At 37.6% G+C, this 27,019-nt stretch overlaps 1 protein-coding gene across 4 annotated transcripts in view; it reads right to left on the bottom strand.

The window, feature by feature from the left end:
* LOC105218430 (tRNA:m(4)X modification enzyme TRM13 homolog) overlaps nt 1-27,019 on the bottom strand; it is a 793,174-nt gene that overhangs the window by 200,151 nt on the left and 566,004 nt on the right. For all 4 annotated transcript variants that reach the window (XR_008469969.1, XR_008469970.1, XR_008469971.1 and 1 more), the window contains one exon: nt 17,483-17,564. The gene's annotated coding sequence lies outside the window, so the exon portion shown is untranslated. Of the gene's footprint in view, nt 1-17,482; nt 17,565-27,019 lie in introns of those variants that run through there.

Below are 27,019 nucleotides of genomic sequence, written 5' to 3'. Positions count from 1 at the left end.
TTTTCTCCATTTTTGGACTGAAAGTTTCGAGACATATCTTTAGTAGTTTACGAGATATGTACAAAAAACTTAGTAGCGGACGGGGTTACACCCACTTTCCTAAAAAGATTACATCCAAATAGACCCCTTTCCAGAACAATCCTTTGTACCAAATTTCACTTTCATAGCTTAATTTATGGCTTAGTTATAGCGCTTTATAGGTTTTCAGTTATCGACATTTTGTGGGCGTGGCAGTGGTTCGATTCCGATTTTTATGGTGCCACGTGTACCAAGTTTCATTAAGATATTTAAATTTTTACACAAGTTACAGCTTGCACGGACGTACAGATGGACGGACGGACAGACGGACAGACAAACATCCGGATTTGAACTTTACTCGTCACCCTGATCACTTTGGTAAACAAACTGTGCGCTTTTACCTTCGAATAAAGGATTCGAACTTATTTTATTTGCGTCATCTATAGTCTCTAGAGATCGTAGGGTATACTGGCAACATTGCCGAAACATACCATTTTCTAGGAAATACTAGACGCAAAAGATTCTCGAAGAATTTGTATATAAGGCAAATTCAACAATCCAGCAGAATTTTCCCTCAACAACAACAATAAAAAGTAAACTGTCATATTCAAAGTAAATAGCAGAATTATTTCCTATCGGAAGTATGATGTTTGGTCTCCAAGGACTTAGTTGCAGTTAATGAAAATGCTGCTTTGGTCACACACTTTCGATTTCGGACACATTTTCGATTTCGATTTCACTTTTTATTTAATAAAACATCCTGTACTTCCTGTGTTTAGTTCCCCTCGACTCTCGAGGCCGATAAAACAATATTTGATTTGGCACAGTTCCGCATTTATTGACTTAACCTTCTCCACACAACTCCGCTAATTCGTTTAATTAACGGGGCTGATCTTCCGCTTCCTGTGCTGCCCCCACAAACGAAACTCATGTCACTAACCTCTTAAGCAAACAAGCAACGAAGTACGCCTATTTTAACGAAAACCAAATTTTACTATTGACTTAACAACATCTTTGACAGCGGTGAATCGGAGTGAAGAGAGAAGGAAAACGGCGACCAACTGTCAATCCAGAAAATTCAAATATACAAAAGCGAAAGGAAAAGTGACCCAAACGTCGGAGATCGCCAAAGCAGCTTGCGAAATTTATTCATTTGTGTTTGATTGAATGAAGCATTGGGTAACCACACGGTATGCGGGAGATCCTGCCGCACAAAGGCCATTCTCATTAGGTCTTTTTTTTGAGTTGTTGAGAAAAAATCACCCCTACTCATTAGATGAGATGTGTAGTCATTCAGCATAAAAAACTCACGCATATGTGCAAAAAATTAGTGCGCACCCTCACATGCCGTCGCACGATGGCAGCCGGTTCCGCACAACAGAGGAACAAAAAAGAGATCACAAAAAAATATGATTAGATCATAGAAAAAATTGGACGCACAAAAAATCGCTTCCGCGATAAAATCGTGCGTTGCGGCAGAGCGGCAGTGGCGATGCTAAAGATATGTGCGCGCTCATATTGAAGACGCTGCGACGGCGTTGGCGTGCGTTTGCGCATGCGCACCCTTGAACTCTGACAATGAGTGCTTCCTTTCACTTTCGACGCAAAGATTGAGTGGATGCTTGGAATTTGAATGCTATGTGCGTAATTTTTTGCTTTCCTTTTTTTAGCCGTGAATGCATATCCTGCGCGTGGCGCCCTCAGCGCGCCAGCAAAATTAAAGACTCTTCAATGAAAAAAAATTTAAGAAACGAATTCCGAAGTAGACGCAAGCCAGTTTTCACTTTCATGCCGCATTCATAAGTTGAATAAAGGAAATCTGTGAAGCTGCTGCACTTCCTTTTCCACTTTTTTGCCACAAAATTTTTTCTTCGTGTTTTTTGCGTTCATCGGCTGAAGAAAGCGATCATCATTTGAAAAGGCGTAACTAAATTGGTTGCACGCGCGCGCCAACGAAAGTGTGTGGAAATGCGCGACACTACGTGTAAATTGCATTTTTTATACTCGCTTGCACCCGCCTCTTTTTTGGGCTCCCTCGCGCGCTCTTCTTCTTTTATCGTCAGTTGCAGCATGTGTTTTGTGGTTTTTTTCACAGCATCTTCTCGGTTTTATATTATATATTTTTTTTTTGTGTTTTATAGAAAATTTGAATAGCAAAAAAAAGATGTTGAAAACTTTCTGTTGTGGTTTTGGTTGGTTCGGTTTTTTTTTGTCTTATATCTTTTCAGTTTTTTGTTGTGAAATCTCAAAGGATATACGATACTATGGGTGAACGCGTGGCCTCTAAGTCAGCGGCTGTCTTGTGCCAGCTGTTGTGTTCAGGTTTTTTGGTCTAATAACATTGTGTCTATGCCATTTGCGGCTCGTGCTGGAGGTGTGTTTTAAATAAAACCATATTTTTTAATGAATTCGACAAATGCTGGCGCGTGGCTTTCACAAATATTAATGACAGCTGCCAAACAAATAAAACCAAAAGTGGTTACTTTCAAATGTGGATCAGTTAAAAAAATCGTATGTCAAAACATACCCATATGAAGTTGATGGAATTTTGGCAAACCGAAGAAGATAGTGGATTCTAGAGCGGAGAATTTTGACAAATCGAAAGAGATAGCCGATTCTAGAGCATAGTTCGATGAGAGCAACTAGTATCATAAATCCCGCGAATACACTTTTAAGCGAATTTAATAAGAATTCGTCCTTTAGTGGGAGACCAAATTTTATTTATAATCTCCAGCGGCTATTGAGCCTCGATCTGTAGGTATAACCCACATAAAAACATTTCATCTATGCAGAAAGCTGATTAATCCTTCCGTAGTCTTCGAATTTTTAGAATGAAGTTTCAGTTTTTTGAACAAAAAAGAGTCATAAATGCTAAGATAAGCTGGTAGATGGGCTCCCTGTATTGTGAAACTCACCATATCGGCTCAGAGCCAATTTATACATTAACAAAGAAGGTATTTTGAAGTACGACGGATTCTTCGATCCTTAACTTTTGGAAATTGTTCTTCTGAACATTTGAATGAACGTTTTGCATTACATTATCATTAGAAGGGGCTTTTCTTTTTATAAATCTTGAACATGCAGTCAAAACGTACATATGTCTGCTGACTATGAGTAACCAAGCCATAGTGACAAAATGTCCAACATTGAAAATAAACTTTAACCCCCCTTTTGCTACATGAAAGCGATACTACAAGATTCAACAAACTCATTTCGAAGATGGTTCAAGTTTAAAACGTATTTACAAAGAAGTCAGAAACTATTCCAGAAGTTCCGATATTAGCAATAAAAACTACCTCGTTTAAGGGGTTACATGGGTTTCTTATTATTTTAAATTTGAGGAAATAAGAATTTAACCACGCCTACCTCCTATACAAAGATTATGTTGAAAACGACTACAAATGCTTTAAATCTGTAAGGAAAACCACTAGAAACCTTAAACTTGGTACAACTGCTGTATTTTTAGAGTGGCATAGCCCGTATAAAATTCATCAAAATCGACCTATAAATTTTCAAGACCCCAGATATCGAACATTGCACATTCGGAACGCACCTTTTACCCGAGTGCTCGCCGAAAATAACGCCACATTATTTAATTTTTTATCTAAAAAATAGTTTAAATTCTTTACTAAAAACGTAGCTTCAGTTAAATCGAGCGCTGTACTAGGTTAGGTTAGGTTTGTGAAGCCTGGATCCCGCCTAGATTAGCAATTAGGAGTCGACAAAGCTTCCTGAACCTACTACAAACTACTACAGGAGCAGGTAGTAGCTCGGAAAAGTGAGATCCAAGAAATCTCTTTCTTCATCTTGCAAAGGCGGGACATTCCAGAAGAAAGTGATGAGATGATTCCACCTCATCCTCCACCATGCAGCTTCTCCAGCTAGCGTCCGGTAAGTTTTTTAACCTTACAGCGTGGATCCCGATGGAACAATGGCCAGTAAGAACGCCTACGAGGTAAGGTTTACTGAGGGCGAAGAGCTCGGTAGACCTTCCGACTGCGCATGTGTTAGTAACTGACCAGCGCCTACCCAACTCAGCCGAAGGCCCATCTGTCCATTAGCAAATCGTAAAGGACAACGGTGCTCCTACATGCTACCATGCTTCTAATAGTGAGTCTGACGTTACTGACCTTGCAAGCTCATCAACCTTACAATTCCCCGCGATACCGCATTGGCCATGAACCCAGACTAAAATCGCTGCACTACTTTTGATCAAAATATCTTTATATAAAAGGCGGCCGTGGTTCCAACTTTACTTTGTTGGTTCTCATTTTTATTATTATTAAGTCATAATTTTTTCACCGGTTTAGTAGTTTTAAACGGGTATGGCATAAATGCTTTATACTTGTTACAGTTAAATTTTATAAAAATAAAAACTGTAAAATTTTGATTATTTTATCGATTAGTTACAGACAGATTAGACAATATTCAATAGCAATTTATGTGCCAAGAAGTACGTGCATCAACTTGTGCATAGCACAAGCAACACATCACGCAACAAAAAAATGACTGAGAAGAGCTCTACAACCCGAAAGCTAGATAATATAGGTTTATGAGCATTTTTCAAATATACCTTGCCATGTATGTACTAAAAATAGTAAACTCTTGCACCACATTCTAAAGGAACACACACATATACATATAGCCTGAAGCCAATGAGGATGCAATGTAATCGATGCTTACAAGCGTTGTAAGTTTTGGAAATTGTGTAGTACCACATGGCTGTAAAAGCTATTAGGGCAACAGTAATGTTAGCTACGCGGCCGCTGGAGGGTCACAGATGCCATGAGAGATACAACCTTTTTGCCAATGTATTCGCGCGCATAATGACGCCGCTTCCAGGACATGCGTCACCAAGGGTAACAACAATGTACCTCAATGTATGTAGGTATTCTAAGCAATGTTACGAGCATAAAAACAAAAAATATATCTATCTATATGGAGAGAAATAGATAGATGGCAATGTTGTGGGGAGAGGAGTCACGCGCCAAGTGGTTAGAGATATGATTGCTTGCCAATACAGGCGCCTTAGTTACAATGTTGAGGGGAAAATGGAGCATATATGTATATATATATATACAACAACTGTTTATCAGCTACGAACGGCGAGCAGGAAGACTTTTTATATATATTTATGTTATATGGAAGAGAAAGTGCCGACCATTGAGAAAGCAAACCAATATGGGCTCTCGTGAGCGCCAATAACCAAAGTTCAAAGTTATTGTTATTGTTAATACGTATACGCATATATATTCTGATATGTATGTATATGTGTAGCAATATGACAGTTATTCCCAACATAAATTTGTATGCGTCACCCCAATGCATTGCAACCACCCTCGCATGCGTCAAGTCACCACACAGGAAGCTGTGCATAAGTGATAAGCTTGAAGCAAGCTTGCACACAAAATAGGCAGGATAACAACAACAACAAACAACCAACCACCTACAGTAGCGCCTGTTGGCCTGTTAGCAGAGTCTACAGATACTCTTTTTCTTGGGTAAAATTACGACGCCCACGCAAGTAGCTTTTCTAATGCCACTGTTGTTGTTGTTTGTGTGTGTTTACATTACAACGGTAGATTGTTGTTGTAGACCAAACTTAGTTGTCGTTGCAGCTATATATATGTGTGCGTGTGTATATATTCATATCATGAATTGATAATATCAGAAACCACGTGGGAATTCGGTGCGAACCACTGAGCAGTCGGCCAAACACACTCACACACACACACACACATATATAAGGCGCCACGTAGCGTTTGATAGGTGCCGTGGCAAACGCTGCCGGCATCGGTGCCACGTGGTCTCGTACACTGCAGGCGCTGCACACAAATTCTTATCAGAGCGGCGACAGTATTAGGTGCACAAAATGGCGCAGCAAGTGGGTTGTGGTTTGCGAGGTAAACAAATATACGAAGGCACGACACACATACACGAGTGTGCCTGAGTTCGTTGTGAAGGACCTACTTGTAGGGACTCTCTTGTGACGTGCATAAAAAGTGCTTTGCCTACACACAGACACACCGAGAGAATTGGTGAAAGAAACGCGTGAACGCCTAAAAGTAGGCAACTTGTGGCGAAAGTTCATAGAAAATTTATGACAAGCAATAACAGTAAAAATAGCTACAAGCATGAAAGCAAGTGGCAAACGAAATGCCGCGAACACTGAGGACACAGAATACACTTATCTACTACTGCTACTACTCAACTTATACAAATGAAGAGTTGCAACCAGTATAATGTTGTTGTTGTGCGCTCAAATATGCACTGCGCAGGTCTGTTTTGGCACCCCACAAAATGCTTTGTATCCTTGCGGTAGACACACCCATTAGGACACGTTCATAATTCTTTCTTTTGCTGCACCCAGCCACAACGCCTATAAGTGTGCTACGAAAAAATTGCATGTCGCTTGCGCTCACCTGCCTGTACTCGCTGCGCGCCTGTTGTAAAACGACGTCGGTGACTTGACTGTTTTCACATTAAAATACGAAATTTATTGCCGCACATCCATCAAATGCCCGTGGACGGTGCGAATTCCTTTCCAGCCAAGTGCTGTGGGGCGTACGTCAGTCACGTAGTTTTTCTACTAGTGTCCTTTCAGGCGTTTATGGCATAGTTTTTCATCGCTTGTTTGTGTGCCTGTGCTACATCTAATATTCTAAACAACGCGCAGTGTTGGCATTTCTAACCGTGAGCTATTTCCTAAAATTTCTATGCGAATATTATTTGAACAGGCGTTGAGCATCGGGCAGTGTGTTGCTTTCGCAAATGACACCAAGGCGTGGAACAATTCTTTTTATTTGGCATAAAGGAGAGATACCGTTAACTCGCGTCTGTCTGTGTCGTTGTGTAGAAAAGTGTCGGCAAGTTGCTCGCCAGGCAGCCACTTCCGTTTGTGGCGTTGCTTGGCTTCGTTCGTTTGGTGGAAAAATTGTTCACTTTATGGCGCAAAGTACTTGCAACCTCTTGCTGTTATCCTGTGGAAGTGTGACGAAAATGGAAATTTTTCGAACTCGCTGTGTGGTATTCATTCAGGCTTTATATGCGGTATGTGGCTTGCATGTGGAGCATTAATGCGAGGAGTTTCGGTATAGCGACATTTGGTTGGGGAAGTATTTCGCCTAATTTTATGTGTGTATTTGTACGTGTAAAGGCACATTTCGCTTGTGGTAAACATCAAAATGTAAAACGTGAAATAAAATATAAAATAAAATGAAAATAAAAGAAAATGTAGTAAACCCAAATCAATTTTTAGTTTTTTAGTGCTATTTATTTATGGGAGAAGGGCGACAAATTCGGATAAATTCCTATGGGTTGCTATTTTAACTAATGGATTTTGAATTGCAAGACTTACACTGGGTGTCGAATCGCCAGGAAGTAAAATAAGTTCGAACAAGTTTAACTCTTTTAATGTGCGAAAAAGATAATAGGATGCTTGATTAAGTTGAGATGAATACTAGAATACAAGTGAGTAGTAAATGTAAAAGGCCACCAAACACCTTCAACTACACCCTACTCTCTGGCTTCACCTTTAACATCGTCATCGGACTTATGTTTGACACGGTGTGGAATTCTTTGAATGACTGCTCTCTCAAAGAAAAATAAAGCTTTAGTAGTAGAAACAAGATTAAATAAATCAAATAAAAAAATTCTTAAACTTTTTGTGTAAAAAAGGCGGAATAAATACTTAAATATGAAATTTAGAATGGATATTTTATTTTAAAACTCACATTTAAAATTTGGTATTTTTCGAGATATCATTTAAAAACACTACAACCCGTATATGTTTAATATACATATTTTTGCACTTTTTAGTAAAATTTTGTATAACACACTACTATTAATATTTCGGTTATGACTTAGAAGCACAATACAAATATATTTTTCTTAATCAGTATCAAGTAAAAGTTAATCTATACTACTATTATAAAGAGGAAAGATTTGTATGTATGTTTGTAATGAATAAAATCAAAAACTTCTGTGCCGATTTCAAAAATTCTTTCATCATTGAAAAGCTACATTCACCCCGAGTAACATAGGCTATATTTATTGCTAGAATCTCAACTTTCTGGAAATAGTTCCCAGGTGAGGGTATCAAAAAGACACCTTGATGGAGAATCTTAATCTGAAACTGAAAATCGTCTTGTAAGTCATTCTCTTCGCATCGCATTCGAGTGCCAGAGGGTCGAGTAACAAGCGCTCGCAGCTGCTTGCTGAACAAAATTTCAAAACCTATCGAGTACGCGCTTGAGAGTCGAGCAGGGAGGCATGAAGAACAAAATATTAGAAATATACATGCTCGCACTAGGGCGTCGAGTTCTGAGCGTTCCCAACGCCTTCATAAGAAGAGAGAAAGACATCGGACCCCAATGACTAGAGGACGTAATCAAGTTTTAGCTCATTGCAAATAAAATATAATTTAATGATGAAATGAAATTTCCTCATTTTACTTTTTTAAAATGAACCCATTCAAGAAACGGGAAAGTACATACATATTTATGGAAGAGAGCGCGTAAAAACTTATAAATTTTGAGTATTCATTAATGTATACTCAGATATATAATATTTCTAAAGGAATATGTTTTTAAATGGCATAAATATGTATGCAATTTTTCGTATTTCTAAGTTATGTCCATAATCTAATACTATTTATATTTTATCAACTAATTTCAAAAGCTCTACAGGTGGCAACCAGCAACAAAATATACACAATTAAGCTATTTCCTAAACCTTCTATAATTATATACCCAAATTGTAATAGTTCCATTGTTTTTAACAATTTTATGGATACAATTTTCAGACAGATGTTGCCATCTAATATACTAAAAATATCTAAAAAAATTAATAGGGGTATTCAAGACCAGCTCCGTTAATTAGTTAGTCGTTACTCGGTAGTTTTTTACGTGTACCAATCAGATAATCTTTTCGTTACTTACTAGTGAAGCGTCGTTGCCTAAAAAAAATCATTTAATTTTTTTTATTTAGTTAAGAGCGTTAAAAAGTATCAACTAACGAATTAACAAATTAATAGGTTCGGTCTGAATACCACTAATAATTCTTACACATTTTCAGACTGATGAAGTCATTGCAATACTTCATGGATTTATGAACATCTGTCAAACCTGATGAGAGAAATATTTTCCAGTAAGATCTTTCTTAAATATTTAGTTACTAACGAAACCAAAGAATTCGAACGATTTTTCTTTGAATTTTTATTAATAACATAAAAATGTAAAGTACAAAGAAAACGGTCAGATAAATTTATTTATAAGTCATTCTTCTTCGTCTCCAAATAAAAGTTTTATTGACTATGTATTTGTGATTTTAAACAGTGAGAATTTTTCGAGATTTTTGCTAAGCATTTACTCTGATTTGTTTAAATTAACAGTCCTATTCTGTACACTAACCGTGCATAGATGAGGTTAATAATCGGATTTCAGGGGCTATGTATTCGCTTTTAGAATGGTTCTTCTTTTCTTTGGTTGTTATGCTTAACTTCAGAAAAGTTCCTTGGGGACTATGAAAATCTAAACTTTGTCATTTATTGACAAAATCTTGCTAAGCTGTCAACTGTAATATATGGAAAAAAATTGCGACAAAGTTACCTTCCTATCTTCATTTATTTTATACAAAAAATGGAAAAATAAACATCTTAATGAATATCGGGTGCCATCAGCATGTTCACAATTATCCTCTTTGTATAAAAATAACAACAAAAGTAAAATATCTTCCATTGCAACAAATTAACTATCCATATCCAACTATCATGTTTGTAAAGAATGCTGTCAAGAGCATTTGGCTTCTTAACAATTTATTATGAAAAGAGCTTTTTATTTTAGACACAGAATACGAAATGCTTGATAAATTTCAAATTTTTACATATTAGAAATATGTTGAATTTGTAAAGTGCACGGAATAGGGCTGCATATCTACTTATTGTAGAGAATTGTTTTAAAATCATATTATAGCTAATAAAGCGGGTTTACTATTTATATTTAAACTGTAATTGTTTAATAAATCACCAATTATTTATTTGTAAAATCAGAGCTCTATTATGGGAGAGTGAGTAATTAAAAAATAAAAATAGAAAATTGTGATTCAATTCAAAAAAGATATTCGTTTTCTTTTACTTTGCTACATTAATTTAAGTACCACGCATTTGAGAAATAAAATTTCTCCACAAAGCGCATGCCACATGAAAGGGTCGATTCTGGGCGACTAAATTGCCGATTGCCTTCACCTTCCAGTTCCTACAGTGCCATATAAAGCAAACACCCATACACATACAAACACTTACATTGAAATAATTATGTGTGTCTCTATGCATAAGCAATCGCTTGCTACTAGCATTCCGCACACATTGGACACACAAATTTGTTCTACAACCGAAGCAGCAACAACAACAACAATTTACATGGAACATTTAAAAGTTTTTCGGGCTTTTCGAATGTGCTGCCGCCGCCAAAATTACAACAACTGCGTCGCATAAGGGCCGCCCAAGCGCACTTTTGAACGAGCCTACAAACAAGCAAAAGCGCAGCTAAACACACAACAACAACAAAATTTCGAGTTTTGACAGCTTGGCAACGCTGCGCATTTGCTGCTAGCCTGGTGAAATATACAAAAAGATTGATGACTTGACATTTTAATGATGTGCTAAGTGCTCGAAAAAGTCAACACAAAAAGGGCATAGCGCACGCCCTTCTATTTATACGTGTGTGTGTTTTTGTAGAAGTGTAGCAAGTGTGCGGGCGTGTTGCTCGAATTTCAAAAACAAATTTTCCACTTTACATATGTGCATGTATTTGTTGGTGTGTCTGTTGCTTTTGTGGTTACACTGAAGCGTGCTTGGAATTTCGTTGTAATTGCTGTGCGGAAGCTACGCCAGCAGTTGACTTAAGTGTTTGTTGGTGCCTTGCTAGCAAATTGCTGAGACTTGATAATATTGCTGAGTAGAGTACAGCCAATCGAGTATGTTGCCCTGCTAAATGAACCCCAAAATGATATTTTTTTAATGCCTACACGCATTAGCTGCGAGGCGTCACACACGAGTACTTTAAGGGCACCAGCATGTGTATGCTCCAAAATACAACAAATACATATGTGTGTCTAACATTCTAGCAGAGGACGCTTTCGAATTTGTAAAGATAAGCTCCACATTGCATTTGGGTTGTCCATGAGAGTGTATGTGTATACATATATGTATGCAAGTGTGTGTTTACTTGCATGCAGTTGAGTGCTTGCGGTCATGTGAAGTTTATACAAAACTTTTTCAAATATTTACACACATCTTAGCCGCTCACTGCCGCGCTCTAGTGGTGGTGTGTCCACATTTAGTTCGATATTCTTTCGCACGCGCTTGTAACGCTGTGCACCTGTTAGGAAAAAGCCTTCAATTGACTCTTTAAGACGCCATTTTGTTGGCAGCCATATTGCTAAAAAATTGATGTGACACGTACACACACACGCACGCATGTATAAATACAACTCTTGATGTGTGTGTGTGTGTCTGTATGACCACAAGCTGCAACTTGCCTGAATTTCTACACTCTCTGCGCTGGAAACACTTGTGCTGCGAGCAAATTTGTTTTAAATTTTTAAAAAATCACTTTAAGCAAAAAGCATGCGGCCAACAGACATAACGGAAATGCAAGTCAGCAGCTTGGAAAAACGCTTAATAAAAGCGCTTACGAAAATTAATTGACTTGGCAGACAACAAATATATCCTTGTCAGAGCACACATATGACTCTACATATCTACAATTACAAAAACAACTATAACAAGAAAAAACGTTAACTTCGGCTGTACCGAAGCTAATATACCCTTCACAGGTGCATTTCTTTTAGCAACTATGTGTTTAAGCAAATCTAAAGACGTAAGAAAAAGTAAGTAAAAAAAAATAAAACATTTTACTAATTCTTTTTAGCCGGGTTGTTTGCTAGAAACATTCAGGTTATATAGTTAACCGATCGGAACAATTTCTTCGGGGATTATATTATTACCTTAAGCAGTAATCCATGTCAAATTTCGTGAAGATATGTAGTAAAATGCGAAAATTTTCCATACAAGCCCTTGATTCCGATCGTTCAGTTTGTATGGCAGCTATATGACATAGTGAACCGATCTGAACAATTTTTTCGTAGATTAAATTATTTCTATGGACAATAACTCACACCAAATTTCGTGAAGATATGTAGTGAAATGCGGAAGTTTTCCATACAAGCCCTTGATTCCGACCGTTCAGTTTGTATGGCAGCTATATGCTATAGTGAACCGATCTGAACAATTTTTTCGGAGATTAAATTATTTCTATGAGCAATAACTCACACCAAATTTCGTGAAGATATATAGTAAAATGCGGAAGTTTTCCATACAAGCCCTTGATTCCGATCGTTCAGTTTGTATGGCAGCTATATGACATAGTGGTCCGATATCGGCAGTTCCGACAAATGAGCAGCTACTTGAAGAGAAAATAACATCTGCAAAATTTCAAAACGATATCTGAAGGACTAGTTCGTATATATACTCACAGACGTACGGACGGACGGACAGACGGACATGGCTAAATCGACTCAGTTCAACATACTGATCATTTATATATACACTGTATAGGGCCTCCGACGCTTCCTTCTGGGTGTTACAAACTTCGTGACAAACTTAATGTACCCTGTTCAGGGTATAAAAATATGTGTCCACAAAGCATTTTAGTCGCTTTGTAGGCGAGTATCACACGCAATTTGGCGCTAGCGACAGCCACTTGCTGTGGTTTGCTGTGCAGCTGGTGATAAACAGCGAAATTTAGATGGAGCCGCACTTTATCTATTGCGGCGCAATCTAACAGCGTTTTGGCCCCACTTGCACTTGCCTCAAGGCTAAGCGCCAAGCGATGAGCGTCAGCGTTGAAAGTGAAAGTCCTTACTAATGTCAACAAATAGCTTTCTTTCTAGCAAGTAAAGTGAACAAAAAAATTTCTAACGGTGCTGCCACTGTTGAGCGTTATCTGACGCACGCCGCTCTCACAAATGTCCTTGTGGCACTTTCCTAGAGACATCTTTTTTTTGTTTTTGTGGCTTCTAATGGCATTCCAGCGGTATGCGAATGCGGAACTAACGCATTTTCTAACAACCGGCCAACAAAATGCGCCAGCAAGCAAAGCCGGAAGTGAATTATTTAACGGCGCTTCCGTCGCGCACTGTCCGCAGCTAACTAACACACGTGTGGAGTGGGCAAATTGTATGGAACTTTTTTTTACACTTACAAGCAAACAAAGCACACATACAATAGCAACAATAACAAAAATAACAACAACAAAGCGACATTATAGCAAGTGTACAAAAACAGCAAGGAGTCCAACCAACGCCAGCGAATCAATATTCTTGCGACTCAAAGTCCTCAAAGCGCATGCACATAACTGTAAATGTGTGCGTACTTTTACTGTTATTGTATTTTTGCTGGTGGTGAATATCTGTGTGGCGCCACAAACCACAGCCTTTTTCTTGCTGTTGCTGCGCTCTAACAATGCTCATTAGTTTGCCGTTAGCAACAAAGTGCGCGTGCCAGGCACTCGGTCGCGCTTTGCTGTTGTCCTGTTGAAAAACTGTTTTGTAAGTTAACTTTTTCCCACCAAAAATTTATGTGCGCACAATAATTTTGAGAAATTTGGAAAATTTGCCACAAACAATGCGCTTGGAATTCCGTCATCCATCTGGTCTGCATTTGCGGTACCACTAAGCTTCGAGCGAAGTGCTATGTTCTGCACTCTCTGCTGGCATTGGAAGTTCGCTCTAATCCAATCCGTTAGTTACATTTCGTGCGCTTATGTGCGCTGTTCGCCGGTTCGCCGTTAGCCGAAAAATGTTTGACTGCATTTTTGTTTCCATGCATACACAGGCGCCATTATGTTTAACGGTTTATCACAGTTATAATTTGTATGTTGACCTTTGTGACCTCGCATATGGCGCGACGCTGCTGTATGCCTTTGTCATTTCTGTTTGCCTAACGTCAGTATTTTCGTGGTATCCAAAATGTTATCGACAAACTGTTTGGCGGCTATGTTAGAGCACATTATGACGCGTTTTTGTGTGGCGCTCAATGAAGTATGTGCTGAAGTGAAATGTTTAGGGCTGAGTGATAACATGATGTTATTGGCTTTTGGCATTAGGACAACAGAAGTGTGGCCATAGGTGGCAGTGAAACACTTGAATGCACGTTGGCGACACTTTGCAGTTGAGAATAAAAAATATACATAACTCGAAAGCGAAGAAATATTATGCGTGGCGTGTCAAGGTAACGAAACATGCTACATTATATACTCTATGGATAGATATTAGGCTATGTAACATATATACAAAAATATAATTCACTTTACTGCTTTAATGCTGAATAATATAAATAACATGAGGCATATGAAAAATATATAAAATTATTTTAATAAAAAATTCGAAAAAATAAACATTTAATCCAATGATATATTTATGGATTTTTTTCTAAATTAAAGAAAAAAATATTTTAAAAGCAAGAATTTTTTTTTATTAATCTAATCCATTTGGCAAAGTTTTAAAAGTACGCGAAAAGTATGTTAAGATTAACTTTGCTGTATGTCTTTGATAAATTTGTTTGGTAATCATCCTAGATGTAGGCAATGAATTTGTGAAAATAACAAAATTTACGAATTTGGAATGAGAACCCACACAAAATTAAGACATTTTTGAATAAATAGCAAGAAATGATAATGTTTTAGAAAAAGTAAAATAAACTTTCGGCTTTTTCTATGCGTGAATTCGATAGGTTGAATTTGATATGCATTTATATTTAAAATTGTACTAAATTATAAGCAATTCACAATGTTTTTCATGAAAATGATACAGAAAAGGAGAAAAGGATATAATCTTCCAAAGAAAGCACCGAGGCGATTTCCATAAAAGGAGTTTACAAAATTGGATAAAGTATAGGAATTTCATTTACGTCTTCGTAACATAATACATTTATCTAGAAACGGTTCAAAATGCAGATTAAATTTAAGAAAATGGGTCCGTAATATTGTTTATTATGAATATGTAAGACTGAATCCTAATGGTAAACTAAATTTCAGTAACTGATAATTAAGAAAGTAAGAAAGTAAAGACATCATAGACTTGAACAATGGAGTCGTCAACGCAAATATTTTGAGACTAGAAAAATAAGCGAAAGAAGTTTATCTTGCGGAGAACGAGGGCAAGACAAATTACTTGGAGGCCATACAAAAAATATTCTCCCGTCTTGGGAGCTCCGTCAATGTTGGCAGTTATAAATTTAAACAGGTGAAGAACATTGTCTCTTTCGGAACCACAAATACCATCAACAATCTAAGCCTAGAGACCAAACGCAGAATAACTTTTTCCAAAAGGTGCTACTTTGGGATCGAAAGGCAATTGAGAACTCGCTCTCGACGAACCTAAATTATGCTCTTTATGTCTGTAATCATTCACGTTTAGAAACACGGATGATGACCAACCGAGATGAAGAGGTACTTGGAGCGAAAGAGAGAACTGTTCCTCGCAAGATCTTTAGAGCCGTCCATGTTAGCGAGGAGTAGCGACGAAAATGGGACCATGAACTGTATGAGCTCTGCGGCGACATGTATATAGTTAAGTAGTACTGGTTGGTCCATGTCGTACGTCTGAAAGACAATGGTCCAGTGAAAATATGCTCCGATTCGACACACACTCACAACGGACACAAATCTAATGGAAGGACCAAGTGCTTAGGAACCTGGCTGCACTTGGGATGTACAACTGACGTGATTTAGGAATTGATAGTAGTAACTGGCGAAGTTTTCTGTTCTCGGCCCAGTTCAGAATTAGAAAAATTAGGAAAGTAAAGCCTACATTTAGGATTCAAAAAATCTGAAACTTATTAGAACAACCTAGAAAAGTAAGCAGAATAATCCTTCTTTAAACATTATATAAAAAAAGAAAATATTATTCCCAAGCTTGAATGCTATTCAGACACATATGCCTTCATTTTTAAAATGCACCCCTAGTTTCCCACAACACCACAGCTCCCCCACTCAGTACACTTTTATTTCGCTTGCAATATTAATAGAAAAATTCTACACTGTGCACCCTTTCTAACAGATCCTATTCTCCCGATGCTTTTGCGCAACAAGGGTAACTTTCACTGATTTCTTTCTAACACGTCATCAACGTACAAAGATAAGAAAGCACAAACACATGCACATGCCAAGGGAACAATATGGGCAAATAAAGGTGGGGAAGGAACGACGAAATAAAAGTGAAAGTTTTATAGTGTCTATTCAAAGTTTTTTGTTGGGCGCCTAAAAGCACACTACACACATGTAATCCTTTCAAGCATTGCTTTGCTTATATGAGTGTGTGGAAAAAGTGTGACGAATAGGGGTTGTTGGTTAACAGTTAACAGCGCAGAATATTCTCATACGGGATATGTGTAGTTATATTTACAGTTATGAGTATGTGTGTGTGGTTTGGGGGTTGCAACTATTATCACAAGCTTTTGTGGCACACACACACATCCATTATGTGGCGGGAATATGTGTAGTTTTCGCGCTGAGCTTATGTACGATCCACTATGGCGTATGTGCGATAGTTTTGCATGCTGCCACACGATTACTGGGCGCCTAGTGCAACGATATGGTAATATTGTTAGTTTTGAAACATAACTATTTCGCTAATGGTTTCGCCGTGCAAATGAGTGTGCCATTGGTGAGAGTAGTAGTCTGAATGTGGCATTAGAAAAGCAATTGTGACTAAAGAAAAGTCAAAAAGTTAGTTAAAGGAATGAAAGAGGAAACAAGTGGTGTTAGGGACACTTTAGATATATATTTCAAGTGAAAAAACTGCCAAAAGGCGAAAAAAACCTTATCGTATATGTAAAAAATCCCCAGCCAGTGCTATGCTGTAAGTTTTCCACATAAATTTTCAAAGTTGTTGCATAAAAAAGCGAGTCTTGGCAACTCTCCCCTCCAACCCTTATGCCCGCAAATAAATAAATAACTAAATTAATAATAATGGCGTATAATAAATGCTCGAAACACCTACGCTTTTTGCTGTTCGCCATGTCGTAATTTATGAAGGTCTAAATATCCTGCGCGCCAAGTAGTGCGCCAGCAAGACGCTGCGTGAGCGCTACACTTGGCAAATAAGCGACGTTTTTGTGAATACGTGCAGCAAACAGTGGTTGTTTGTAGTATGCTGGGGTGTCACAAAAACAAGGTGAGTTGGCACGCGACTTACACCCAACCGTAAGGGCGGCCAACTCATGCACCTGTCTTATCAGCGACGCCAATGACACACGACGTCCCACACAATACGCAGCGGTATCGTAACATTTTTTTATCAGCCGCGCGCGTTTCATGTGATTAGTATGATTTGTCAACGCTTAGACCCGCAGGTGAATTAATAAAAAATGCCATGATTTGTTGATAAAGATTGCATAATTTACCTGTGTTCAGCAGGCGTCCAGAAAGCAGAGCAGGCACGCGCTTGAGGGATTTTTGCAGCGAAAAAGTGAAGTCAGTTGCCACCTGAAAAAGTAAAGAGAAAGTTATAGAAATGAGAAATTGAAGCGGTGAAGTAAAGAAATGCGCCGGAAGTCCTGCAGGATGCCGTTAAAGGTAGTGTAAAGGTTAGGCGCTTACCAGCAGCAGCAACGCTAGGAGGTTGCAGTGTCGGCGTATAAAACAAAAACAAATAAATGTACACATATGGCGTTTATAGAAAAGAGAAATAAAGGTCTATGGTACTCATATGCGGCGAGAGAAAAATAACAAGAGCGCATGCACACATACACACGTAAGAATTTTATTCGTGAGTCTTTGCCTGGCAACACGTCTCTAATGGTGATTTTGTTTACTCTATACTGTACTAATTTTTCCTCATGCTAAGCCTGCATTTTTTATGAAAGAAAGTCGAGCCAGACATACACACACACACACACATATTTATTCAAAGCATATATGTATTCTTACATATTCTCTAAGCACTCGACATTTCTAAATTAGCTAAATTGCTGTCGAGCCACAAAGCCCCTCAAACTCCCAGTCGCACATATACACACCCACATACGTTTCTAATGCCTAGCTGGCACGCCTGTAGCGTTAGAAATTTCTATAACAAATGCATGCAAGGAATTTCGATATTAGAAAGTGACAGGCGAACAGCATACGCCAGCAGGCAGGCATTGGCATTAGAACATTTGCTGCCACAGCTGTTGGTGCATGCCACAACGCTACATATATACAAGCATTGAAGTATTATGAAAGTCCGCTAACACTTTACTACAACAACAAAGCTCACGTAAACGCACTCATGCGCATAGACACCGCCCACATGTGGCGTATCACTGGGTATAACCCTCCTGAGTGTCTAGAGTGTCGCCAGTGAAAGGAGAGGGTGGTTTGGTGTAGTGCATTTGGCGCTCAGCAGACGATGGTGAATTGCTTACAAAAGCGTTTCTGAAAAGCTAGGTGTTTGTGGGCATACATAGACTTGGATAAGTGTGTATACTGAGTTTATATACTATATATATCGCTATATGTAAAATATATAGCTAAGTGCAGGTGTTGAATACACACAAAATATTTGCGTGAACTTGTTCAGGATTGCTCCAAAGAAAGGATGTGAGTCTAAACTTTTTGTTACAGCTATGTATATGCATTAGGGTGGACCTTAAATGAATTTTATAACACCAAAATGGCCAGCGTTCTAAATTTTGGCAAGTTAAATATTCTACCTCTGAAACTACTCGACCATTTTGAACCACATTTGGTTTACGATAGTCTCTTGGCATCTCTTTCGTACTGTTTAAAATTCGGAAATCGATTCCGAGACCATTTTAAATTAAACATCAATGGAAATATCGAACTAAAACACCTGATCTGAATTGATGCTAAAGTGGATAGAATCGTCTCAGTATTTCCCCGAGGCCTCTTCTTCTTGATTGGCGTAGACACCGCTTACGCAGTTATAGCCGAGTCCACAACAGCAGCTCCTTTTGGCAGTTTGGCGCCAATTGGTCCTGCCATCGGAGTGGAGGTCTCCCCTTCCTCGGTTTCCACCAGTGGGTACTGCATCGAACACTTTCAGAGCTGGAGCACTTTCGTCCATTCGAACAACATGACCTAGCCAGGGTAGCCGCTGTCTTTTTATTCGCTGAACTATGTCGTCGTATATGTAAATCGTTCAGCTCATAAATCTTCCGCAAAACTTTCTCTTGTCTCTTGAAAACTCCTAGTTCCTCATCGCATGTTGACACCGTCCACGCTTTTACACCATAAAGAAGGACGGAAATGATGAGGGACTTGTAGAGTTTGGTTTTTGTTCGTCGAGAGCGGACTTTACTTTTCAATTACCTACTCAGTCCATAGTAGCACCTGTTGGCAAGAGTGATTCTGCGTTGATTGGAAATCGGCTGACATTGTTGGTGTTGTAAACGCTGGTTTCCAAGTAGAGGAAAGTATCTTCGACTTCAAAGTTATGACTGTCAACAGCTACGTGGGAGCCAGACGCGAAGGCGCTGACTGCTTGTTTGATGACAGGAGATATTTCGTTTTGTCCTCGTTCACCACCACACCTAGTCCTTATAGAGTCTGGAAAAAACAGAACTAACGGCGCGGGTGCTGTTTCCAATGATATCGATATCATCGGCGTACGCAAGCAGCTGTACACTCTTGTAGAAGATTGTACCTTCTCTATTTAGCTCTGCAGCTCGTATTATTTTCTCCAGCATCAGGTTAAAGAAGTCACACGATAGTGAGTCACCTTGTCTGAAACCTCGTTTGGTATCGAACGGCTCGGCAAGGTGTGCCCAAAATAAGTGAATGCGGAAGAAGAATAACCCCGAAAACAAGTAATACATGTAATGATTTGTTAACTTGGTTTTTAAGGCCCACCCTAAACAAACATAAACTGCACACACACCTTCACTCTGGCAAAAAATAATAAAAAACCGATGATGTCACTAGCATTCTTAACCACTAGCTGTGAAATGTCCTTTGATCACAGCCTGTTACCAAAGAACTTCGCCGCTAAACAACAGTTGGCATTATTGACTATTCGAAAAGAATGGAATGTAAGCCACACGAAGAAAGCAAATATGCTCCACATGCAGGAAATGTAAACGCTAGTTTTATATTAACTAAGCAAATCAGTGTCACTTTTTGCCTGCAATTTCGCATATTCGCCTGGTATTTAAGCTCGATTGGAGTTGGCCTTAGTGCCGCTTATTTATTTGCAAAACTTAGTCGGAAAGCATTGAAAAGCGTAATAATTAACAGCATTAAGGAACTTGTGTGTGGCTGAGTGCTTGTGCTTATGCTTAAAAGCATATCTGAGGAAGCATATTAGAGAAAGCCATGCGTATTCTTGAAACTTGTTTTGCTTTAAGTTCACAGGGACTTTATATTTATAGAAGAAAAGCTTTGAAAGTTTGGTAAATTGCGCTTTTCGTGTATAATTTTGTGCTTAAAAGAAATTAAGTGGATTTAATGCTACAGGATTTTGGTAAATTTTAGGAATTTTGACCTTGAAGTGACAGGAAATGTCAATGAAGGCACATAACAGAATCACATTGATAATTAAGACAACTCAAAATAATTGTAAATAATTTACAAGTTCCATATTCTATGAGCTTAGTGAATAAGATTTTACTTCAATTTTATTGAGCTTGGGAACTTTTCAAAAACCATCGCGGAATAAAGCTTTGAAGACTTTGACTTTGGCAGTTAACTCTCATACTTTGAATATGGTAGTGAGCTTTTCGATTTCCTAGAATTAAAAAAAAACTTTGGAACTTTTAACCTATGGAAATATTTTAAGCTCACTTAGAATTTAACTTAACTTTCCCATTTGTAAATAATTCATAAAAAAGCAAAAGCGATAGGTTTTAGCATTGATCACTTTTTCTTGAAATCTGATATAATCGCACACATGCGGAAACCTTGATTTGAAACTTTACTTTGGTACTCCTAGAAAAAAAGGAATCCAGATTATCCCATACCTCATTTATATTCAGAGATGCCAAAGGTCCGGATCGATTTAATCAATTTTTCGATCCACTCGTAACCAAAGATTAGAACCAATTTCAAACATTTTCGAACAACTTTCGAGAACTTAATGTAACACACATGGCAGTAAGAAATCTTACTAGAGAAATTTCCTAAAAGTTTCAACAGATTTTGATATGAAATGTTTACTTATGTTTCACACATTTCACGGATAGACGAGTAAACAAAGCATCTTCTCGGGATGGGATCACTTTATACTGAAAATTTTTATAAATAAAATCCGATTCCTTCCTTTACGGGTAAATGAGATTGGAGTAATTTCTTGTCTTGTGGAGGATAAAACCTCCTTGCATCATGAGAGTCGGTCATGAACCACCACTTTTAATGAAATATGAAAATGCTCAAAAAAACGTTTTTCATGGAAATTTCTTTGGAAATTTGTCAGAAACCAGCTAGAACTCTTCAGCAGATAATATTTCACGATTATGGGGAATCATAAATTCGGGAAACCATTATGTGATGGTGAACTTGGCTCCATTTTCAGTTAAAAAAGTGTGGAATGCGAAATATTTCGGCATATATGTAAGTCATTCTAGCCATTAAAATTTTGGATGCAAGGGAACCAAAATAGTATCTTTCGAATTGCTCGTCAAATATGACATTCTCTTTATTACCTAGAGGCTAAGCCAGATATTGCTGCAGCGCTCAATTGTGCGAAGAGTTCTGTAATACTGTCGAACAGCAAGCGAGCTTTGGAAATAAATTTGAATACATTTTAAAGGCTGACCTCGGAGCATTTTCCTGGAAATCTGTCATATTACATTTAATAGAAATGTCACATACATGATTTTAGTTTGACAACTACATTGACAGATATTTCTCTAGGAAAATATATATATCTAAAAAACACACCCTGTATAGAGAGTAGTGCTTTAAGTTCACAAAAAAATCTGAATGCTAATTTCCATGTATGCACCCTTTATAGAAATAGAGATTAAAACCACCTGATAACAAACGCCACATTCGAAATAACTAGGCAGTGAATATACATTATCAAATATTACATACATATGTACATATGTATGAATACAAAAACACTCAAATGTATGCATACAAATGTAGACACAACAAATTTCAAGCACGTCGCTGACAGGGCGCCATGAAGACACCAACCAACCCCCTCAGCGTGAGCATGCACCCAACTAAAGCGAGCTAAAAATAAATACATAAAATAAATAATAAGCACACAAATGAGAACAAATAGGCGGCGCGGCACAGAACACAAAAAACGAAACAAAAACAACCAGCAACAACAATAACACAACACAACAAATACAAAACACCAATAATAAAAGAAACAAAATCACAACGTTCAAAGGTTAGAATTGTATGCGCGTGTCATAATATAAAATTCCGTTATGCGGGCAAGCGCCTGCTAACCAATGCTGGGCGCTTGGTCACAAAACATTTCTCAAGCTTTGAAGATTACAAAATCACTTAGCGAACGCTTTGAAGTTGTGCCCAAGAGCACTTGAGGGGCCGCACTTAAGTAGCGTATTCAATTTAGTAAGGATCAAAGCGGTACAGTGAAGTGAGCGAGAAGACTGCAAAGACCACAGAACGTAAGAGGTGTCTTGATAAGGGGTTACGTTACTCTTTTTATGTGTGTGTTTGTGTGCTTGTGTTGACTGCGTGTGACCGCAACGACATTGCGAAAGTCACACTTGAAGACACAGCTAATAGGTTAGCATAATTTCGGGCGCATAAACGCGGAATTTGCACAATTCAACGATTTTCGAAAATTCGAAATAGGCAGTAAATGCATATAAATGCCGCATTGTGGCGCTCATTTACTTAATGTGGCGTTAAAAAATTGATTACTCTTGTTTATGAAAACACATGTATATTTGACAGCGCCGGCATGCAGTCAATAAGCACAAGGGCACATAGATACATATGAAGGGGTGTAGTTGTGGTAGGAGGCGAAGTTGCAAATAAAATATATAATAATAAGCGCTTGTAAATATGTATAGATGCCTGTCAACATATGTGTTGTTGTGTTAAGCCGCTTATGCGCATATGAATACCGTTATTTGTTGCCACATATGTATTTACAAGCGTTTACAATTGCATAACATACATTGTGGCAACATGGTAAGCTCTCATTGCAGTTGCTTCCTTTCACATGTAACAACACATAACCGCATTTGTGTAATAAATATGTGCCAACAACTCTACATATGGCTTTATTTACACATGTAAAGTATCTAAATATTATGTTTATTCAACTTATTTTTTCCTTCTTTGTCATAAAAGCGCACAAACACGCGCACACAAACCACTGTTTACCTGCCAGCACTGCGTTAACGGTACATTTGTGTGCTTATGTCGCTTAGACATAAGTATATGAATTACGAATAGGTTCGCAGGATATGCAGGATATGCGCGCAAGTTACAAATAGCTCTCCTCTACCCACCGGCCAACCACTGTGCAATCTACTAATACCCTGTGCCCCATTTGCCACACCAACACATTGCTGCTGCACTCATTTATTCATTCATTTACTGTCACGCACACACACACAAACGTACAAACGAGCCAGCACTCATACATATCATTTTCCAAACGGCACTCGTGTTGTTGTCCTCAGTGTATCAATGGCACATTTAATGCTTGTAATACAACAGTTTACCGTTATTTGTTTACTTGTGCCGCTTTTATTGTTGTTGTTGCTGTAACTACAGTTATTTCACTCTCATACTCATACAATTTATAGCGTCGGCTTTATGCCTGTGTTTGCATGCATATATATATTATATACATATGCATGGTGGTTTTTTTTCTTTCGCATTCTTTTAGCTTTGACGCATACTCTTTGTAAGATATTTGCTTATAAAATCTCCATCAACCACCAACAACAACAGGTTACATAATGCTTTTATGTTTAATTTTATGACAAGTTCATTTCACTGGAGAAAAATTACATACAGATCTATTATGTATTAATGTCTTCAATTTGCAAGAACTTTGAGTACGTTGCGAAACAAACCAAGAATTGTCTTATAAAATGGATTGCCTTTATGAAATTTATTGAATAGAAAGAGTTTATACCACATTAATGAAGTATCCACATCCACGAATCACAGAGGCTGTATATAGCATAGATCTTCTAATAGCCTTTGTGTAAAAAATACTTAATATTGTAATCTATAATATAAAAATGAATCGCAAAATGTGTTGCTAAGCGCATAACTCGAGAACCGCTGAACCGATTGCGCAAATTCTTTATTTAGAATGATTTTTGAGGTGCCGGGATGGTTCTTACGGAGAGAAAAATTAGAAAAATTGCTTGAAAAAGTCTTAAATCCACAATTTTCTAATCACCCATACAAACAATTTGTGTCGTTAGTCTCGAAAAAAGTCAAGAAGGGCCAAACCGATCTGGCTAATTTTAGTTTTGAAATATTTATGGAAGGCCAGGGAAGGATTAGAAAGTAAGTATATATCGAAAAATTGTGAGGAAGATAACAAGAGGATGATTTTATTTGAATTGACAACAAAATTATAAAAAAAAAAAAACCAAAACAAAAAATAATAATATTTTGAAAGTAGTCATTGTTGCTTTGTTAAAATGTTTTTATCATTGTTCAATTGTATAAGGCTGTGTCGATAAGTAGGGAAAGGCAACCGAACATTTTATACTCTCGCAATTTATTGATGTAACTTTATTTCACACAATTTGAAATAAAGTTCAATAGAATAACGAAAATCAGCATATATAGTACATGAGGGTTGAGGTTCAGGAAATACCTGAACCGTTTTCAATAATTTTCAACGCCCAGTTATAATGGGAATAGGGGCAACTTGGCACCTGTTAGTAGGCAGACAAACGGCAATTCGGCCTTGAAAGTACTCCTAAATTGCAAATCAACGAAACACCAGTCTGCAAAATCGCCAAAAAAAAGAGCTGTAAAGAATATTTTCCAGATATTCAAGTCGCTGGAGGTACTGCACAGGACTTTAAAAGATTTACGTGACAACGAAAATATTTTTGGTGAAGCCATGATTCTGTTGGCAGGTGATTTTCGCCAGACTATTCCTGGATCAAGTGTTGCTGACAAACTAATCACATGCCTAAAATCATTTAATTTGTGGCGACAAATAAAGAATCGCCAATTAACAAATAACATACGAGTATTTTTCCAACAATATCATACTGCGATTGAAGAAATAGTTGAAAATGGTAGAGACGCAGTTGACACCTCGATGGATTAATAACATTTTTAACGGGTTTCTGTCACTTCATGGCCTCGAAAGAGGAGCTTATTCATCGTGTTTTTCCTGACATGAAACCATAATATGATAAACATAAATGGCTGATTGAATGACCTATATTGGTGGTAAAAAACAAGGATCTCTTTGATCTTAATGCGACAAGTTAAAATTATGTTAAGGGAGAGTAAACACAGCTACAAACCAGGATGACGTATTCAATTATCCCATAGACTATTTTAAATTGCTGGACTATCCCCACTCACTTGCAATTAAAAGTAGTGTGAGTTGTCATCATGCTGCGTAACATAAATTCTGTGCAGAAGATAATCAATATCGTCACCAAAGCCAAGATAAAGCCAACTATGAAATTTGGTCATTTGTTACTTTCTTCAATATACGATTAAAAAAATCAAAGTTATACAAAAAGATCTACAATAATGTCTATCAATCGGCTATAACGTTTTCGTCTTTATGCGTAAGAATTTTTTCTATGCATTAAAAGATTTACTAATTTAGCCACAAAACGTGTGGCTGGGTCTGCTAGTATATAAAAATAAATAAGTTGTTAAAAATTCCCAAAAAATTTTTTTTTTCATTTTTTGCTATGAAATATTAATTTTAAAAATTTTTACGATACACAGTTTTAAAGTTTGAGAAATTCTGTACAAAAAAGTCACATGGTGTTTTAAAATCTGTTCATTAGTTTTAAAGTTATGGCGGTTCGAAATTTTTTTTTACAAAAAACGTTGGCCCCTTATAATATGGCAACCCCGCGTTACACAGACCTAAAACCATATGTTTTATTTTAGGTTTTACATGTACTATAAGATATATAATTGCCAAAGGAAATAAAGAACTTTTTTTTTCAAGTGGCTTTTTTTCCAGAGAATGCCCCATATATAGTAATTGAATTAATGCTACGAAACTTCGATCGAGATGTTGATTTAAGTCCTAATATTTAAAATATTTGAGGTTCGCCTACACAGTTTTATAAACGGGACTTTCTAATGAAGCAATAATGTCTACCATGTTGATGCATAAAGAAAAATATACTTTCTGGGAAAAGTCTTATAACTATAGCTTCAACGACCCTCTATGTAGTGACAAAAACACTCTGCATCAGAAATCTGAAACTATTCTTTAAAGCTCATACTTGCGAATCACAAATTCGTTCAAAACCAAAAGGAACCCTACAGAAAAAGACCGAAATGGACAGCAAAAAACGTCATATTTCATTATGCAAAGATATACAATCGAACAACGAGTCGACATCATTAAAATTTACTACCGAAATTTGGAGTCGGTGGTCTCAACTTCAAGAACGCTACCTTCAATTTATGGTCGTCATAATCGTTCGGTCAGATCAACATTTGAGCGTATAGTGGAAAGATATGAATTCACAGGCACAGTACAAAATGTTCCCATGCCAGTAAAACAAAGAAGTACCCAAGAATATTGCTGCCGCTGGCGCATCAATTGAGAAAGACCCAAATCAAGCTCTCACATGTCGTTCTCAAGCTTTGAGCAACTCTGTGACGTCGTTGTGGCGAATTTTGCTAAAATCTCTTGGTCTACATCCTTACAAAACCTAATTGACGCATGAACTGAAGCCGCTTGACCACCGGAATCGTCGTATGCTCGTGAATAGGGCTCAGCAACAGCAAGAAAGTGATCCGGAATTTAATCGAAAAATCATTTT

This window comes from Zeugodacus cucurbitae, chromosome 2 (genome assembly GCF_028554725.1).
Source record: "Zeugodacus cucurbitae isolate PBARC_wt_2022May chromosome 2, idZeuCucr1.2, whole genome shotgun sequence".
NCBI lineage: Eukaryota > Metazoa > Arthropoda > Insecta > Diptera > Tephritidae > Zeugodacus > Zeugodacus cucurbitae.
Note: the sequence above shows the minus strand (reverse complement) of the source record. Positions and strands in the feature narration are given on the sequence as shown.